At 45.4% G+C, this 19,380-nt stretch overlaps 1 protein-coding gene across 8 annotated transcripts in view; it reads left to right on the top strand.

The window, feature by feature from the left end:
* Positions 1-19,380, top strand: part of pknox2 (pbx/knotted 1 homeobox 2) — a 464,550-nt gene that overhangs the window by 15,698 nt on the left and 429,472 nt on the right. For 2 of the 8 annotated variants that reach the window (XM_085968086.1, XM_085968078.1), the window contains exon 1: positions 16,784-16,821. The exons of 1 other annotated variant lie outside the window; for it this stretch is intronic. The gene's annotated coding sequence lies outside the window, so the exon portion shown is untranslated. Of the gene's footprint in view, positions 1-16,783; positions 16,822-17,714; positions 17,738-18,350; positions 18,521-18,857; positions 18,881-19,380 lie in introns of those variants that run through there. 5 more of the 8 variants (XM_085968085.1, XM_085968084.1, XM_085968081.1 and 2 more) reach the window with 5 other exon arrangements.

The following is a 19,380-nucleotide window of genomic DNA, read 5'->3' as shown; positions in this document are numbered from 1 at the left end:
TGCGAGGGAGGGGGTACGCGTCCAGCTGGGTGTACCGGTTTATGGTTTGGCTGTAGTCGATTACCATGCGGCGTTTTGCAGTGGTTTTAACGACTACAACCTGGGCTCGCCAGGGGCTAGTGCTACCTTCGATAATGCCCTCCTTCAAGAGCCGCTCCACCTCAGAGCTGATAAAAGCTCTGTCCCCGGCACTGTACCGCCTGCTTTTGGTAGCGATGGGTTTACAGTCGCGGGTGAGGTTAGCGAACAGGGGAGGGGGGGGGACTTTTAATGTGGAAAGGCTGCAGGTGGTTTGCAGCGGGCGATTTAAAAGTTGTTGGTTGCAGACTGTGAGTGGGGGGAGGGGTCCACCGTATGCTAGTGTGACACTCTTAAGGTGGCACTGAAAATCCAACCCTAGCAGGACGGCAGCGCAAAGACGGGGCAGGACTAGCAGTTTAAATTTTTGATATTCAGTGCCCCCTACTGACAGGGTCACCACACAGTAGCCGCTGATGTCCATTGACTGGGACTTGGACGCCATAGAAATGCGATGGTGCGTTGGCAGAATCGTGAGGGAGTGGCTACGTACCGTGTCGGGGTGGACGAAACTCTCTGTGCTCCCGCTGTCGATCAGGCAACTGGTGGCGCGGCCGTTTACCGCGATATCCATCATGGAGCTGGATAGATGGTGAGGGTGGCCTTGATCCAGCGTCACGGAGGCCAGTATGTGGCTTAGTGAGTCACTATAGTCATCCGCCGAGACGGTGGTCGGTTCCGGTGACGAAATGGCGGTTGAGTGCGTTGGATACGATGGCGGCGGATGCCATGCGGCCGGGGGTACACAAAATGGCGGATAAGATGGCTGCTCCCACGGCCCGCACGCTGCGCTGCTGGCTGGCTTCCCCTTGCAGGCGTTAGCGTAATGGCCTTTCTTCCCGCAGCCCGAGCAGGTAGCTGTCTTAGCTGGGCAGTGCGCTCTGGGATGTTTTAACTGGCCACAGAAATAGCATTTTTGGGCCTGGTTACTGGGCATCGAAGCAGTTCTTACCGGAGGCTGCTGTCTCGGTTGGGTCGCTGCAGCGGTTGGTGCCGGGGGCGGCGGTCCCGTGTCCCACGGTTTCGATTGCCATGTCTCGGCGCCGTTACGGGGGTATGCCTCGAGGTTTCGGTGGGCCTCCTCTAACGAGAGCGCAAGGGCAATGGCCGTCTTCAGGTCGGGTTCCTTGCTTTCTAGCAGTCTCTGCCGGGTGTGGTCTGACTGGAGGCCCCTGACGAAGGCATCACAGGCGAGTCCCTGCGCGTGCTCCACAGCCGTTACCGCTTTACAATCGCAGTCTCTGCAGAGTGCCAGTAGCGCCCGTGCAAATGCCCCTACCGATTCTCCCGGTTGCTGCCTGCGGGATCCCAAGAGGTGTCGGGCGTAAATTGTGTTCACTGGGCGCGTATATTGCCCTTTTAGTAGCTCGAGGGCCGCCACGTACGTATTAGAGTCCCGGATTAGCATATATACTTGATGGCTCACCTGGGCGGTCAAAATTTTCAGTTTGTGATCCTCCTCTGTAACCTGTGAGATTGCGAGGAAGGATTCAAAGCAGCTCAGCCAGTGTTCAAACTTGGCTGATGCACCCACATCTTGAGGGTCGAGGTCCAGGCGTGGTGGTCTGAGGGCTCTCAGCAATGTCTGCTGTATCCGTTGCTGTTGTTGCTCCTCAGGTGTCGCCATTTAACTTTTAGCTAATAAAATTGATACGCTTATCAATTACTTCATAAAAGGTGATGAGTCGAAGAAGAGATGATGAGTCGAAAGAAGAGATGAATAAGGCTTTTATTAGCTAAGAAGAGACCATGCTTCTTCGTGAGTGACTGAACAAGTCTGAACGAAACCCACACAGTGGTGGGTGGAGTCAGCTGAGGCATGCCTCCATACACAGCGCCACCCAGAGGTGGCAATATACAATACAGTGGTTTACCACAAGCTGCATGTACATCCTTGCCTTCCTGCCATCAGGGGGAAGCCGGGATATCAAAGTCAGAAATCAAGGGCTTTCTATCTTTTTTTCTTATCTTTGTCACTTCAAATTCTTAATCCGGTTCTGAATATGGGCTGGAGGCAGGACAGTGAGGCATCTGGGAGTTCTCTGTTGGGCCTGACAGATGCACACTGGGTGTGTAGAGAGGAAAGTCTATCCTATGATCTATTACTCTTTTTTATATTTTCTCAAGTTTATATTAATATGGCAGTTAACATTGAGAAAGAAAGATGGAGCTTGCATTTATATAGTGCTTTTCATCCCAAAGCGCCTGACAGCTAATGAAGGTGCCACATAAGAGACTCATGACAAAGGTCATGGCGTGTGGAGTCAGGGCCAGAAGGCAGAATGGGTTGAAAAATGGTACCAAATAGAAACGTTGGGCAGGAGTTAAGGGGAGTTTATCGGACTGGCAGAAAGTGGGAAGTGGTGCCCTGCAGAGATCTGTGTTGAGACCACTGTTGCTCACCATATGCATAAATGATTTGGACTCAGAAATTGGAGGTATGGTATTGAAAAATGCAGGTGATACAGCCGTGGCTCAGTGGGAGCATTCTCGCTTCTGAGTCAGAAAGTTGTGGGTTCAAGTCCCACTCTAGGGATTTGCGTACAAAATCTAGGCTGACACTCCAGTGCAGTGCTGCACTGTCGGAGGTGCTGTCTTTCGGATGAGGTGTTAAACCGTGACCCCGTCTGTCCTCGCAGGTGGAGGTAAAAGATCCCATGGCACTATTTCGAAGAAGATGCAATGTCATCACTGTTGTAATGTAGGAAATGTGGCAGCCAATTTATGAACTGCAAGCTCCCACAAACAGCAAAGATAACGACCAGATATTTTTTTTTCTGATGTTGAAGGTTTTTAAATATTGGCTAGGACACCGGGGAGAGCTCCCTGCTCTTCTTCAAAATAGTGCCATGGGATCTTTTTGTTATTGGCTTTAAAATAAGCTTTAAACATATTCTGTTGTATTTTGCTTTTTGTTTGGAAGATATTTTGTTCACCTAAATCCACGGCAGAGACAGTACAATCACTGTCTTCTACACCCTATGCTTCATGGCTGAGACCTGTGTGTCAACAGAGGTTAGCATCCTCCATTCATGACTGCTTGCTTTATTCCTGTGGCAGCCAAGATGGAACGAATCAGGCCACTGAGCCAACATGCAATTAATTTGAAGCAAATGTGTTAACGCATGCATGTACTACACAACCAGTCTGGCATATCACCATGCTCGAACTCTGATCGAATGCACACAATGCTTAGATGCACCTTGTAAGAAAGTTCATCATGATAATGCTCAGTTGATGAAGGCAATGCCCAGTGTGATATTGAGCCAGAAGGACCGTGAAGATACCAAGTTCAATCCTTGGTTTCATGCTGAGTAAACTGATCTCAGTCAGGGCAACAGCAGAGGTGCTATAGTTGGCTTCAGTCGCCATGCACTAGGGAGGAGAAAAATCAGTCATGGTTCCCACTGCTGATCACCATCCAGTGGCTCCTGCGAATGCTGGGTGAGGGCAGGAGCAAACTCGGTTGTGGTGACCCCCCGCCCCCCCCTGCATGTCATACCCCAAGGTGAGGCAGCCTCCTCAGCAAAGGAAGGGAGAAAAGTTAACAAGACAAAAATGTTTTTGTTTAAAAATAAATATTTAATATATTTTACCTTAATGTAGTGCAGTACTGAGGGAGTGCTGCACTGCCAGAGGTGCCACCTTTCAGATGAAACATTAAGCAAGGCCCTGTCTACCCTCTCAACATCACAAAAAAAACAGATTACCTGGCTATTATCACATTGCTGTTTGTGGGACCTTGCTATGTGCAAATTGGCTGCTGCCATGCCTGCATTACAACAGTGACTACACTTCAAAAATACCTCACTGGCTGTAAAGCGCTTTGGGACGTTCTGAGGTCGCGACAGGCGCTATACAAACACAAGTCTTTCTTTATTTTCTTTCAACTTGAGGGGTATAGCAAATAATGTGGAGGACTGTACCAAAATACAGGAAGACATAAACAAGCTAACAGAGTAGGCAGATAAATGGCAAATGAAATTCAATACAGTGAATTATGAGGTGGTTCATTTTGTTAGGAAGAATAAGGAGGCCACTTGTTCCTTGGATGGCTAGAAACTAAATTGGATAGAGGAACAAAGAGATCTGGGAATACAGATACATAACTCACATAAACAGTGCAATGCAGTGCTGGGGTTCATTTCTAGAGGAATAGAATACAAAAGCAGGGAGGTAATGTTAAATTTATATAGAACCTTGGTTAGACCACACGTGCAGTACTGTGTGCAGTTCTGGTATCAAAATTATATTGAAGCACTGTAGAAAGTGCAGAAAAGATTTACAAGGATGTTACCAGAACTGAGAGGATGTCACTATCGGGAAACATTGAGCAGGCTGGGGCTATTCTCTCTGGAAAAGAGAAAACTGAGAGTAGACCTGATGATGGTCTTCAAAATTATGAAGGGGTTCAATAGGATGGATATAGAGAAACTGTTTCTACTTGTGGGTGAGTCCGGAACACGGGGGCATAAATATACGGTAGCCACTAACAGATCAAGAAAGAATTTAGGTGGAATTTCTTTGCACAAAGAATGGTGAGAATGTGGAACTCACTGACACGGGCTTGATTTTGCCATTGGGGGCGGGCTGGGGGCGTGTCAGGTGGTCGTCGTGTCAGGACCCCGACTCCGATGTGAAGTGGGACAAAAGTGCGATTTTGCCCTAATTGGGCACTTGATTTCCAGCGTGTGGAAACCCCTGGCCCAATGAGCCTTTTCATACAGAGTGTCGCCTCCGATGACGTCATCAATGCTGCTGGATTTAAGGCCTGCAAGCAGCCTTGCTTCTTTTTCAGCCTTTAAACTTTATGCCCATTGTTCTGAGCACTTCCTTCAGCGATTATGTCCACCAGTAGACCAAAGTGTGCTCCAAGATTCGATGAGGCCTCCCTCCAAGCTCTGGTGGAGGGAGCAAGAGCTAATAAAGAGGTGCTCTTCCCTCCTCAGGGAGGAAAAAGCCTCCCCAGCAGACTAAAGCTGTGTGGCTGCAAGTGGCCCAAGAGGTAATCGCAATTTCTATGTGCAGCAGAACCTGGCTGCAGTGCAGGAAGAGGTTTCATGATCTTCTCCGCACAGGAAAAGTGAGTATGGCATTCCCATCACCCTCAATCTGATCCCCATCGCCTCTCATCACCAGCACTCTGCTTTGCCAACCTCTTCCTCCACATCCCACTTGACCCTTACATCCCTGCACCTTTACCCATTCCCTCTCTCTCTATGGTCACATTCACTTAACTATTCGACTATGCAGCCCTCACACTCCCTATCACTGTGATGTAATGACAACAACTTACAACACACAGGGAGGGCCCTTTGTCTCCTTCTAAGCATCTATGCTATGTATTCTCTACATTCACTCCTTCATTCTCACTCAAACTCCACTTGTGTCCCTCATTGCAGGAAAAGAGAGCCCACAATAAGAGGGAAAGAGCGAGGACAGAAGGAGGGCCACCCTCAGTAGCCCAGCTCACCACTTCGGAGGATGCGGCCATGGAGATCGCCGGAGTGGAGGACGATTCGCAAGTGGGGGACGGACAGACGGGCACATCACAGCAAGCTGGTGACAGAATAGTTTTGCATCTCTCTCATTGACATTGCATGAGTGACTGATAATGATTCTGATGCTCTAACAGGTTGACTTATGATCACCTGCACAGTTCAATGTGCATGCAACCTTTACCTCACATCTCTAACTCTTTCCTTTACTCCCCCACAGGACCATCGAGAGCCCACTGTCCAGGAGGAACAGCCTGAGCCTCAAGACTCCTCAGAAGAAGCTTCAACCTCTGAGGGCACAGCGTCAGCAGAACTCAGCGCACCCAGCACCAGCGCAGACACTCACACCTCGGTGGGACCTTTGCGAGATAGAGTAGTGTTGTCACCTGGTGTATCACAGATCACAAGTGAGCATCAACAGATGGTGGAGACCGGGACAGCAGTGAAGAGTCCTTGTCGGAGGGCGCAGGACTCTGCCAGCTCAGCTCCGCTGCGTGTCGACCCTATGCCTCCGGGTCCATCCAGAAGGAGAGCGGTGCTGGAATTCCAGGAACAGGTGCAGGAGTCTCTGGCAGATTTTGTCTTCAAGGTCGCTGCGAGTGTGGAGCGAATGGAGGAGTCCATCGCGAACATGAGCAGACCCTTTGTGGAGGCATTGGCGCATGAACGCATCACCACGGAAAGGATGGCAACCTCCGTGGAAAGGATGGCTACCTCCATGGTAAGGCTGGCTACCGTAGAGGAGAGGATGGCTACCTTAGAGGGGAGGATGGCTACGGCCATGGAGGAGCTTAGTTGCCAGGGTATTGAAAACATGGTCATTGTTCAGAATAGACTGACATCTCTTGAGGAGCGATGGTCAGCTATTGAGCAAACAAACCAGATCTTCATGCAAGTCCTCTGGAGTAGGACTTCCAGTGCAGAAACGGGTCCTCATGGCCCCCCTGAAGTGCAGCAAGGTGCTGTCAAGCCACTTGCTAGCTCTGAAGTGGGGCTGACCAATGAGAGGGATGTTGGTGGCAGACAACAAGGAAGTCCGGGCTCCTCTCCAAACGCTCACACGACCATGCCACTGCATAGCCCACGGTCAAAGCCCCACCAGAGTCCTCACCCAACTGAGATGGGCGTCTCAGCCATTGCACAGCCTCAGAAACAGCAGACTGTTGCCGAGCCCTCACAGGTTCGCAACCCCAGAGGACGGCCGCCAAAGGTGTCGAGACAGGAGTAGCAAGAAAGTGAGCAAGGGGCCTCCACATCTGCTGAAGCCACAGGGGAAGCACCACGTAGGAGCACGCATAAGAGGAAAATAAAGCACAAGTAGTCACAAGGGTAGTCACTCGGGTGTTCTGTTGTATTGATTTTTGACAAGCCATTGTTGAATTGTTATGATAAACAGATTTGATGGCAAACTGTTGAAGTTGGGGCCTGTGTCATTTCGCAAATGGGACTGCCACATTGAGGGCTTAGGGCGACTTGCAATTGTTAGTATGGTGGTCAGAATGATAGGAATCCTCAGGTTCTTGTCCATTGTCGATGCTATGGTAAGAAGGTACGAGGCAAAAGTGTTTGATTGTGCAGGCTAAGCAAATCTGGCCAACATGAGTGCGTCCCTTGCACCCCGGGCAGCAATGTGGTCGCGCGCTGGTGCCTTCTGGCCTGTGCAGCTTCAGGTGGGTGAGCAGCAGCTTGGCGCTCCTGTTGTTGCTCCTATTGTTGGTGCAGACGTTGTTCAGGGTTCTGCTGCTGCCGCGGCTGGTCTTCGTCCGAATCTGATGTCCAGGAGGAAATGAAATAAATGGTTCCCATTCTTCTGGTACATACCTCAGTTGAGGAAGCGCTCTGTCAAGGTGGGGAGAGGGGTTTCCCAGGAGGTCACACTGGAGATGCATGTCAGGCTCCAAGCTTCCACAGCAATGAGTAGGCCTGAGACAACAAAGTTCTGCCACCTGCAAATGATCATTGGTGAAAACTCCTTTTTAATGGTGGAGCTGCAGCTGCTAGTAAGCAATCCACTTGTGAGGCCGCCAGGATTCACTGGCGTGTTCCAGAGGAGACGTGCAGGACGGGGGAAATGTGTTAAAATTAGAAAGGCCTCTCAAAATGGGATTATAGAGGCAATTAAGTGGTTGTTAAGGGCCTATCCCGCCTCTTGGAGGCGGGATGGAAACTGGATCTGAAACCACAAATGTGGGAAAATTGCTCAGAGGCGGGATGGGACCCACCCGCCATTTTATGCGATTTTAACAACTCACACGCCTCCAAACCCGCCTCCTCGGGCCTGGTAAAATCGAGCCCATGGAGTGGTTGAAGCAGAGAGCATAAAAGGGGAGGCTTATGCACATATGAGGGCGGAGGGCAGGGTGGGAAGAGGTAATTCGAGTGGAAGGAGGCTCGTGGAGAAAAACACCAGCATAGGCCAGCTGGGCCGAATGGCTTGTTTCTGTGCTGTATGTAAAACTAAGGAAAGTCTCAAACCTCCTAAGTGCCATTGCCATATTTTAATATTTAATTTTGATAAATTAGCGCAACCAATATAGGCTCCATTTACATAGAATTACATAGAATTTACAGCACAGAAACAGGTCAAAGGTTTATCAAATTAAATACAATAAAATTGAAATCAAATAAAATTAAAGCTCATTGATAGAAATCAAATATTTAAACCAATTTACTATATTAGCTCAAAACTGTGCAGCTGAACAATTTTAGAATATTCATGACTGTCTGCAATGAGTGTATCACAGGCTTAAACTCAGGGACTAGCAATCATGATATCCTTATGATGGATGTGAACGCTTGGCAGTAGAGTTAGGGAGTTAACATGGGAGTAGGGAAAGTCCTTTTCTGTACTCCTTTGCAGATTGTATCTTGATTGTATCCTTTTCTTATTTAGAAACATAGAAACATAGAAGATAGGAGCAGGAGTAGGCCATTCGGCCCCTCGAGCCTGCTCCGCCATTCAATGAGATCATGGCTGATCATCCAAATTCAGTACCCTGTTCCTGCCTTCTCTCCATATCCCTTGATCCCTTTAGCCTTAAGAAATATATCCAACTCCTTCTTGAATATATTTAATGAATTGGCCTCTACTGCCTTCTTTGGTAGAGAATTCTACAGGTTCACCACTCTCTGGGTGAAGAAATTCCTCCTCATCTCTGTCCTAAATGGCTTACCCCTTATCCTTAGACTGTGACCCCTGGTTGTGGACTCCCCAACCATCGGGAACATCCTTCCAGCATCTAGTCTGTCTAGTCCTGTTAGAATTTTATAAGTTTCGATGAGATCCCCTCTCATTCTTCTAAACTCCAGCGAGTACAAGCCCAATCAACCCAATCTCTCCTCATACGTCATTCCTGCCATCCCAGGTATCAGCTTGGTGAATCTTCGCTGCACTCCTTCCATGGCAAGAATATCCTTCCTCAGATAAGGCGACCAAAACTGCACACAGTACTCCAGATGTGGTCTCACCAAGGCCCTGTACAACTGCAGCAAGACATCCTTGTTCCTGAACTCGAACCCTCTTGCTACGAAGGCCAACATACCATTTGCCTTCTTAACCGCCTGCTGCACCTGCATGCTTACTTTCAGCGACTGGTGCACAAGGACGCCCAGGTCTCGTTGCACTTCCCCTTCTCCCAATCTATTGCCATTCAGATAATAATCTGCCTTCCTGTTTTTGACACCAAAGTGGATAAACTCGCATTTATCCACATTATATTGCATCTGCCATGCTTCTGCCCAATCACCCAACCTGTCCAAATCATACTGGAGTTTCTCGGTATCCTCCTCACAGCACACACGCCCACCCAGCTTTGTGTTGTCTGCAAACTTGGAGATATTACATCTAGTTCCCACATCCAGATCATTAATATATATTGTGAATAGCTGGGGTCCAAGGACCGATCCCTGCGGTACCCCACTAGTCACTGCCTGCCACTCGGAAAAAGAGCTGTTTATTCGAACTCTTTGCTTTCTGTCTGCCAACCAGTTCTCTATCCAAGTCAATACCTTGCCCCCAGTCCCATGTGCCTTAATTTTACACACTAATCTCTTATGCGGGACCTTATCGAAAGCCTTTTGAAAATCCAAATACACCACATCCACTGGTTCTCCCTTATCTATTTTACCAGTTACATCCTCAAAAAATTCCAGTAGATTAGTCAAGCACGAATTACCTTTTGTAAATCCATGTTGACTTTGTCTGATCCGGTCACTTTTTTCTAGCATTTTCTCCACTACCGATGTCAGGCTTAGCGGTCTGTAATTCCCCGTTTTCTCTCTACCACCCTTTTTGAACAGTGGGGTAACATTAGCTACCCGCCAATCTATGGGTACTGTTCCAGAGTCTATCGAATTTTGGAAGCTTGGGTCAATGGCCAAACCCCATTGTGAAGGAGCCCATCAAGGTGAGAAGATGAGGTAAATCAACAAACAGTGATTCGGTGGCAGCAAACCCAGAATTTAAAGGCCCACAAAAGTTCTAAAAGTCTTAAAAGTCAATTGTAGGAAGATGGGAAGACAGAGCAAGGTAAGGAGTCTCACAGCTTTGATGTCCTGGAAAGGAATGAGTTGAAGTAGGAGATGGTCCGATGAATATTGATTTTAATGCATTAAGGATGTAGGGAGGAGGAAGAGCGTACAATATGGCATATTTTGTGTCAGCTTAACTCAGTTTGTGGCACTCACCTCTGAATGAGAAGGTTGTGATTCTAAGCCCCACTTCAGAACTTGGAACACATAATCTAGACTGACTTTTCAGTGTAGCACTGAAGGAATGCTGCATTGTTGGAGGTGCCATCTTTCAAAAGTAATTAATTGTTTCTGAACAGCTTTGGGGTATAATGAGGATCTGATAAGGTGCCATATAAATGAAAGTTCCTTCTTTATTTGTTTATTGCTTTCTTTTTATTTATATGTCAAGCTTAGGAGGAAATAGGGAGGAATGTTCTTGGGACCAATGACTAGAGTAAAATTGCCCAAGTATGTCCTGTCTACAAAAAGCAGGACAAATCCGACCCGGCCAATTACCGTCTCATCAGTCTACTCTCAATCATCAGCAAAGTGATGGAAGGTGTCGTCGACAGTGCTATCAAGCGGCACTTACTCAGCAATAACCTGCTAACTGATGCCCAGTTTGGGTTCCGCCAGGGCCACTCAGCTCCTGACCTCATTACAGCCTTGGTCCAAACACGGACAAAAGAGCTGAACTCAAGTGGTGAGGTGAGAGTGACTGCCCTTGACATCAAGGCAGCATTTGATCGAGTGTGGCATCAAGGAGCCCTAGCAAAACTGAAGTCAATGGGAATCAAGGGGAAAACTCTCCATTGGTTGGTATCATACCTAGCACAAAGGGAGTTGGCTGTGGTTGTTGGAGGTCATTCATCTCAATCACGTGACATCACTGCAGGAGTTCCTCAGGGCAGTGTCCTAGGCCCAACCATCTTCAGCTGTTTCATCAATGACCTTCCCTCCATCATAAGGTCAGAAGTGGGGAAGTTCGCTGATGATTGCACACTGTTCAGCACCATTCGAGACTCGTCAGATACTGACGCAGTCTGTGTCCATATGCAGCAAGACCTGGACAACATTCAGACTTGGGCTGACAAGTGGCAAGTAACATTCGCACCACACAAGTGCCAGGCAATGACCATCTCCAACAAGCGAGACACTAACCATCTCCCCTTGACATTCAATGGCATTACCATCGCTAAATCCCCCACTATCAACATCCTGGGGGTTACTATTGATCAGAAACTGAACTGGACCAGCCATATAAATACTGTGGCTACAAGAGCAGGCCAGAGGCTGGGAATTCTGCAGGGAGTGTCTCACCTCCTGACTCCCTGCCTTTCCACCATCTACAAGGCACAAGTCAGGAGTGTGATGGAATACTCTCCACTTGCCTGGATGAGTGCAGCTCCAACAACACTCAAGAAGCTCGACACCATTCAGGATAAAGCAGCCGCTTGATTGGCACTTCATCCACCACCTCCAACATTCACTCCCTCCACCACCGGTGCACTGTGGCTGCAGTGTGTACCATCTACAAGATGCACTGCAGCAACTCGCCAAAGCTCCTTCAACAGCACCTTCCGAACCCGCGACCTCTACCACTTAGAAGGACAAGGGCAGCAGATGCATGGGAACATCACCACCTACAAGTTCCCTTCCAAGCCACACACCATCCTGACTTGGACCTGTATCGCCGTTCCTTCACTGTCGCTGGGCCAAAATCCTGGAACTCCCTTCCTAACAGTATTGTGGGTGTACCTACACCATATGGACTGCAGCGGTTCAAGGCGGCGGCTCACCACCATCTTCTCAAGGGCAATTAGGGATGGGCACTAAATGTAGGCCTAGCCAGCGACGCCCACATCCCATCAATGAATAAAATTTTTTTTTTTAAATCAAATAGAAAGAATGCTTGGAGGCTGTAGGGGAGACAGAAGCCATCTATCACAGTTTTTTTCTTGTATCCTGTCCAGACCCATATCACAAATAAGCCCCATTTCATCTGGAACACAGACAAGTTTGACTTGCAACATGCCCTACATTACAACAGTGACTACACTTCAAAAGTATTTCATTGGCTGTAAACCACTTCGGGATATCCTGAGGTGAAAGGCACTATATAAATGCAAGTTCTTTCTTGGAAAATAAAAATCAGTGGAAAGAAAATGGCCTTGACCCATCAAACTTTTAATATTAAATAACAACTCCCATTTATCTTTAATTGTAGTAAAGAAGAAAAAAGTTTTTAAATACTGGGAGGCTTTCCTTAGATTTCTTTTTGATACTTGATATAAATTTTAAATGTTTAGAAAGCTTACAGTAACTTTCTGCTAATGGGCTCCTTCAGATACAAAAGGTTTTGTTATATGTCCACAATCTAAATATTGTTGCAATAAATAAAAGACCAAATTGTCTAATTCCTTTTGACAAATTCCTCAACCCCATTCACCACTGTTTTGTCTTGTAGTCAAGATAGCTTTCTTTATGCTGTCCTACTACAGAAAATTTCATGTTTGCTTTTGAAAGAATCAACACGGTTATGAGTAGGTGCGTTACTCCATAAAGCTAATATCCATAATTGGAAAAGGTTTCTCTTAATTCTCATTTTGTTTGTGCATAACCGCTTGCATTCCTTTTAGAATAATACCTGCTTTTTCTATTTGGCTTTCCCACAGCTCTATTTCATCAGCAAGCTAAAAAAAAATTGTGTTTAACCACCTCATCAAGATAACTTATGAGTGTTGTCAATTTTAACAGCCCTACAATTTATCCCTGGCAATATAATTAGTACTTAATCCAAACCTTAAATATTACTCATTTTTAAAAAATTGAATTGGGAATTTTATTGAGGTTTAAGAAACACATATATAACATCATTTTATACATCAGTAGTGAAGATGACATATACAAGGTTTCTGGTGCACTCTCATCATATTCAGTCTCGACAGGTAATGAGAACAGCAACATCTATGCTGTTTTACCTTCTGTTAAAGCAAAAGCTTTCTACCCCTTACTTATTCTGTTTAATCTGGTCCCTGGGATTCCTTGGGATCTCAGAAAGAATGCCATATTTAATATAATATATTGCTCTGAGATTGGAGGTGAACACGAGCTCTTTCCATTCCCCTTGGCCGTACCTTTACCTTCAGTTATTAAATTATTCTCAAAATGACTATGGGGAAGAATTTCAAGGAATAGTTTTGTTGAACTGCAGAAGAACAGTGGAAAAGGTAGATTCAGGATATAATTATGATCTACCAAACAAGAGCTTTGTAATATTGGTTAAACCCTACAGAACAAAAGCCTGGTTGGGTTGGGATTAAGAAAGAAGAATCTGCGTACTCATGTTCAAAGCCCTTCACACCCAGTGAATTACTTTTGAAGTGCAATCACTGTGGTTATGCAGATAAATACAGCAGCCAATTTGTGTACTGCAAGATATAAATCTTCTTCAGCAGTCCCTTGGAACCGAGGATGACTTGCTTCCACATTAAAAATGAGTTCGCAGGTGATTAGATATAAATAGTAATGAGGTGAATGATGGGCTTAGTTGTTTTTGGTGGTGTTGGTTAAGGGAAGAATGGAAGCCAGGTCACCGGGAAAACTCCCTACTCTGGCGATGGGATCTTTTACTTCCACTTGAAGAGACAGACAGGACCTCAGTTTAACTGCTCATCTGAAATTAGATTGGGAAAGAACTCCTGAACCCTTTGCATACAGACCATTTATTTCTTCCTAATAATACAGCCTTAGTATTGGGGATAAGGTGTAAAGGTTCATGATTTTGCTGATATTGCTATAATTATCCTCGGTTTCCTATTGTCTGGCCAATTTTTGATCCAATTTTTCAGCTACATGAGTTTATCACAACTGAAACATAGCTCACTTTATTCATCAGTTTGTCCTTTCCCTCAATTTCCTCTCTTCCAAAGACTAATGAACACCACCCCATCTCTTCTAGCCAGCAGTTCTCTGCATGATCATTGTTGGGAGTGCTCTGTCATTGGCTAGTCGGAAGCAGTATTCAACTAAGATCTCTCTACTCCTTTGAGATGCTCCTTAAAACCTACCTCGCCATCTGTCCTAATATCTCCTTGCGTGTCTCAGTGTTTGATAGCAACCCTGTGAAGCACCTTGAGATGTTTAACTATATGAATGCAAGTTGTTGTTGTAAAGTTAAAATAAAATAGAATCATACCAAAGAATAATCTTTGTCACCCACCCATGGGCAATCAACTATGATATGCAGAGATTCAACACCAATCAAAGAATGAGGAAGACCATACTGAAGGTTGTTACTCTGCTATTATTTCACACTTATGCAAATAATGCCTAACTTATTTGTAGTGCTGTAAGCATTTTGAGGACATGGGGTGACAACACCTCCTAAATACATGTTTTAAGTCAGTTTTCCTTGTTTGATTTGAGTTCGTTTTCCTCCTAATATATCATCAATATCTTCCTCTCGGTCAACTTTACAGTTTGCTGCTGGAAAAAACTACCAAAGCAGCAGGCTTTCAGTCACATAGAAACATAGAAGATACCCCTCCTAATTTCTTACTCAATGGCTCAGCATCCATTTTCCTTATCAATTTCCATTTGTGCAGCACCTAGGGATATTTTTTATATTAAAGAAGCATTATAAATGCAAGTTATTGTTGTTTTGCGTTCCTGACCTGTCAGGAGGTTAGTTGTAGCTATTTCAGGTGGCACTCGTGTCCATGCTCCCACCAAAAGCAAATGAAACTTGGCCTCAAGGGTTGGCCAAATACAAATGCTAGTCAACAGTGAGACTTGAACTTTCATTCCATAAGAACGTAAGTAGTAAGGAAGAGAAAGGTCTGTCTGACCCATTAACTTGTCCTTCCACAGACCACATACAATTTACCTGTCATGGGCTCCCTCAAATTTAGTTAATTTCCTGAGGGAGAACACTGCTAAATTTCTCTCTTCCCCCTGAAGGTAATCACATAAAACTCGAGAAGATTCATCACCATTAGCTGGTTGCTTTCCTTGGCAGATCTTTTCCATTCTCCCAGTAGCTCTGTTCCACAATAATCACTTGATTATTTCTATTTATCCTTATAAACTTCAATTCTGTTCCTAACCATATATTTATTCAGCTCTTTTGTAAGACTGTAAGAAAGCATGGAAAGAAAAGGCCTTTTGACCTCATAACCGGGAATCCATTGTTATTTCGATGTAATTATGGAAGGCAAAAACTAGTTACATTTTACAGTTTGACATTCTTCCTTTTAAAGGGCCATTCTCGATTCCTAGGCTTCATTAACTATCACATTGATGATACTTAAGAATATACTTTTAAAGTGTCTATAGAAAGAGGCCACAATAGTCCCAGGTTTCCAAAAATATATATGTACTTTAAAACATCAATATTTTGTACAGGAAGGGTGAATACTACCACCATGGAGAATACGACATGACGTGACGCAGAAGTGGCTCAGTGACTTCTCTTGACACGAGTTATGTGATTGTGCTATGTTTACATAACAGAAAAGAAAGGAGCATTGGAACAGGATTAGGCCTTTCAGCTTCTCGTGCCTGTTCCAACATTCAGTGAGATCACAGCTGACCTGCAGCTCAGCTCCATTTACCTGCCATTGTTCCATATCTCTTGATACTCTTATCGATTTTTGCTTGAAAATTTCTATTGGCCCAGCATCCACAGCCTTTTGGGGGGAGCAAGATCCAAATTTCCACCACTCTTTGCGTGAAAAATGGTTCCTGATTTCACTGCTAAATGGCCTAGTTTTAATTGCAAGATTGTGCCCACTTGTTCTGGATTCTCCCATCAGAGGAAATAGTTTCTCTGTATCTACCCTATCGAATCCCTTTATTCCCTTTCAAACACCCTGTTAGATCATCCCTCAACTTTGACAACGAAACCTTAGGGGTGCCAAATTCCCCTATAATAATCTGTTGTCCGACTCAATATTTTGAGATGGATAAAGTTACATGATTTAGAACATGTTCTAGTAGAAATTTGACCTGACTGGTGGTTGTTTATGGAATTTGTTGGCAGTTACTCAGTTCCAAGCCAGAAATTGCTTGACATATGGAAATTTAATGGGGAGATACTGAGAATGAAAGGGATTAACACAATAACTTGATGCTGGCACTCTCATCAAGCGAAAAAAAATTGAACAGCTGAAACAGTTGGTGGGTTTAATCATGTTTCAATAAAAATATAATGAGCTGCAGTTATGAAATTTTATTTCCCCTGTCAGGGATAGCTGGGCCGCCCAGTGCAACTTTACGCCCTTCTCTGACTTACTTACCACTTGGGGACTGCTGCTAATGTGCTTGCCCTTTAAAAACTCCCAGATTATGAATATTAATTACTTAGAACGGAAACACTCTAGCGACGGCTGAGTGACAGTGCTGCTGTCCAATCGCAGCCTGGACGTCAGGAGGCGAACTGAAGCGTGGGAGCAGGGGAGGTGGGCTCAATGACACAATGACACCGTCCCCTCCACACTCGCCCTGTCTCCTCCTCGCCAGACGGGGGCGGGGCCGAGCGGATGCCCCCCCCTCCAATCAGCGCGCGGCGCTCCCTTCCCGCGCGTGACGGGTAGCCGAGGCGACGGCCAATCGGAGCGAAGGGGCGGGCCGGAGGGGGCGAGGCCGGGGCGCGTTGACGTCATGGGGATGTATCGATGTGAGCGCGTGGCGGCGCGGCGGCGGTGTCAGTCTGATGAAGATTGGCATGAAGGTAAGCTGTCATTCACAGGGAGACAGAGTAACCGCGGTGCAACAGTGTATCACGGGGCAATACAGTGTAACCAGCGGCGCACACGGATACACTGCACACAGGGGCTGTAGCTGCAGCGCCAGACACTTCATTCAGTCACTCATTGTCCCAGCCGGAAGAAACGGCACACATTTTAAAAACCGCTGTGTGTGTTTTTGCTTCTCTCCTCTCTGTCTTTCCCTCCATCTCTTTCTCTTTTTTCCCCTCCTCTCTCTCTTTACAGCTGATGGGGGGGGAAAGTAGCTGCATTGTTAAGCGATGAGCGGGGGAGCCTTTCTGCGTGTGTGTCTGCTAATGGAACCTCCTAGCTTTCCACAATGCTGTTTGATCATTATTGTACTGTGCTGGGCGCCTCAATCTCAACTTCTAAACATTTTCTACTTTTTTTAAACCGAGGAACTAATGGATGATGCATTTTCATAAGGAATGTGATGAGTGCATTTTGCAATGTTTTACAGGTTTTTTTCGTAACCTATTTTGTTTTACACATTTCCCCCTGTCGTATTTTTGTTAAATTACCACTTTCTGGGTGTAAAAAGGGAGGAGATTCCTATCCGCACTGTTGGAAGAATCTTTCCAATTTCGCTTTCTCTCTCTCTCTCTCTCTCTCTTCACCCCCTCCTCCCCTTCTGCTTGATGCAACTGTTGACCTGATGTACTTTTTCTTTGGTTTTTTTTCCTCTATCAAGAGCTGATATTGATTAATAGGGATAGTTCCTCGGTTGCATTTAATTTAATTTGTTTTTGTCAGTGCTCGTTAAGTTTTTGTTGTGTTTATCAAAATCTTTTCTTTTTATAAGTACAATAAGAGGGCACTGGATACTTTCGAGCAGAGTTTGAGGCTCTGATATCTTTGGCGTGTGCTTGCAATCTTCAGGTTTTGTATTCCTGGATTTCAAATGTTGTCTTCTTTATATTTTGTGTTATGATGGATCAGGGAAGACATTTAGAAGATGTTATTTTCAGGAATGTTATTTTGCTCTTCCAGTGTTTCCATCCTTTAATGTATCACTAGGAATGCTGCAAATTAATATTTGCTCCATTATAGTGTTACTATGGAAATCGAGGGAGAGGAAATGGAACATTTTGCTTATCAGAGATCTTGCATTATGGGTTTCAGAAATGGCTTGTTTTGGCTTGTATACTCTTTTTAAATCCATCTTTTAGATCTGCCTCGTGAAATGCGATTAAAACATTAATTAAAAGGAAATAAATCGATTTCAGTCTCCTCCTCGCAGCCCCTGTGTATAAACCTCTCGCCGTGCAGTTTCCCAAATCTGCTCGCCTCTGCAGCATTCGGCACCTTTTTGGGAGGAAAAAAAGCGAGGAGCCGTTTGCAGCCAAGCGTGGACTTTAATTTGCTAGAACGATCCCCAGTTGTTGACTTAAAGGGAAGATATTGTGAAGAATTTGTTTAGCAGTGTCAGTGTTTAGCATGCTTCCTTTCGCGGGTGTGCATCAGGTTCGAGCCTTCGATCAGTAGGGCTATGGAGCTAACTGGACAGATACGGATGTGTTCGCCACAGGCCAGTCCCACCAAATGCAGAACTAATTTGCTAAGAATTTCAATGTTGCTATCAGGGTTATGCTGGGATTGCAATGGCTCCTATGGAATGGGAGTAAACGGGAACGGCGCAGTGGAATTCTGTGCAGGAAGCAGGTATGCAGTTGGAGAAACGGAGCTGTTTATATTTACATATTAAAAAGAATCTGTACACATTTTCCCCCCGATTGTCGTATTCCCCCTCGCCCCTCCCGTGAGAGAGATATATTACAAGATCCTGTTGGTGTGTTTGGGTATGAATGCGATGCCTACCAAGTTTGAAATGGGTGTACTTCCAGTTCAGGGCTTCAGTCAGTGTTGGTGGGCATGTTTGTGCACCCAAAGTGGGATCATTCCAGCATTGTTTTCCGTCTGTCGCGCTGATCCCGGCTCTCCCTTTGGCTCGGAACCCTTTTAGGAAAAGAAAATGTGCACGTTACAACCAGCAGAGAATGTTTATTTTTGAAAAGTTGAGAGGTTGGCTCACTGCGGGTGTTTATATTAAAACAAATATTTTGCAATACTTTTTTGTTGGGGAATTTAAGAGAAAATATAAAATTCTAACCTGTTTAGATTTGAGCTCTTAAATCTGGTTTCTGAAATTAAACATTGGATATATAGTCTGGCGCCTTGTTGAATTGGCTTGCAAATCATGTTTGTTCATGGGAGATTTTGTTTGTTGAATGTTTCTAGGTGATCTCTTGTGTAGTAGAAACGAGTATTTTCTAAAACCAAACCCACCCGTGCACTGGCTGGGGAAGGAAAGATAGGAATACTGTAGAATGCTATAGGTGCTCTAAATCTGAGGAATTCTTTGCAGTTTCATTTCCTGTTTTCCTCAGGATGATGTGATATGTTTGTAGAAATCTGGAGGGGAAATTGCCAGATGGATTACTGACCAGTTTTGAAGTTAGGGATTGCAGGAGGATGCACAGTGAGGAGAATATTGCTGTGTATTAATCGCTATGTTGAGTCTG

Source organism: Somniosus microcephalus, chromosome 26, assembly GCF_052327205.1.
Source record: "Somniosus microcephalus isolate GS21.2 chromosome 26, FLI_Smic_1.0, whole genome shotgun sequence".
NCBI classification, from domain to species: domain Eukaryota; kingdom Metazoa; phylum Chordata; class Chondrichthyes; order Squaliformes; family Somniosidae; genus Somniosus; species Somniosus microcephalus.
Note: the sequence above shows the minus strand (reverse complement) of the source record. Positions and strands in the feature narration are given on the sequence as shown.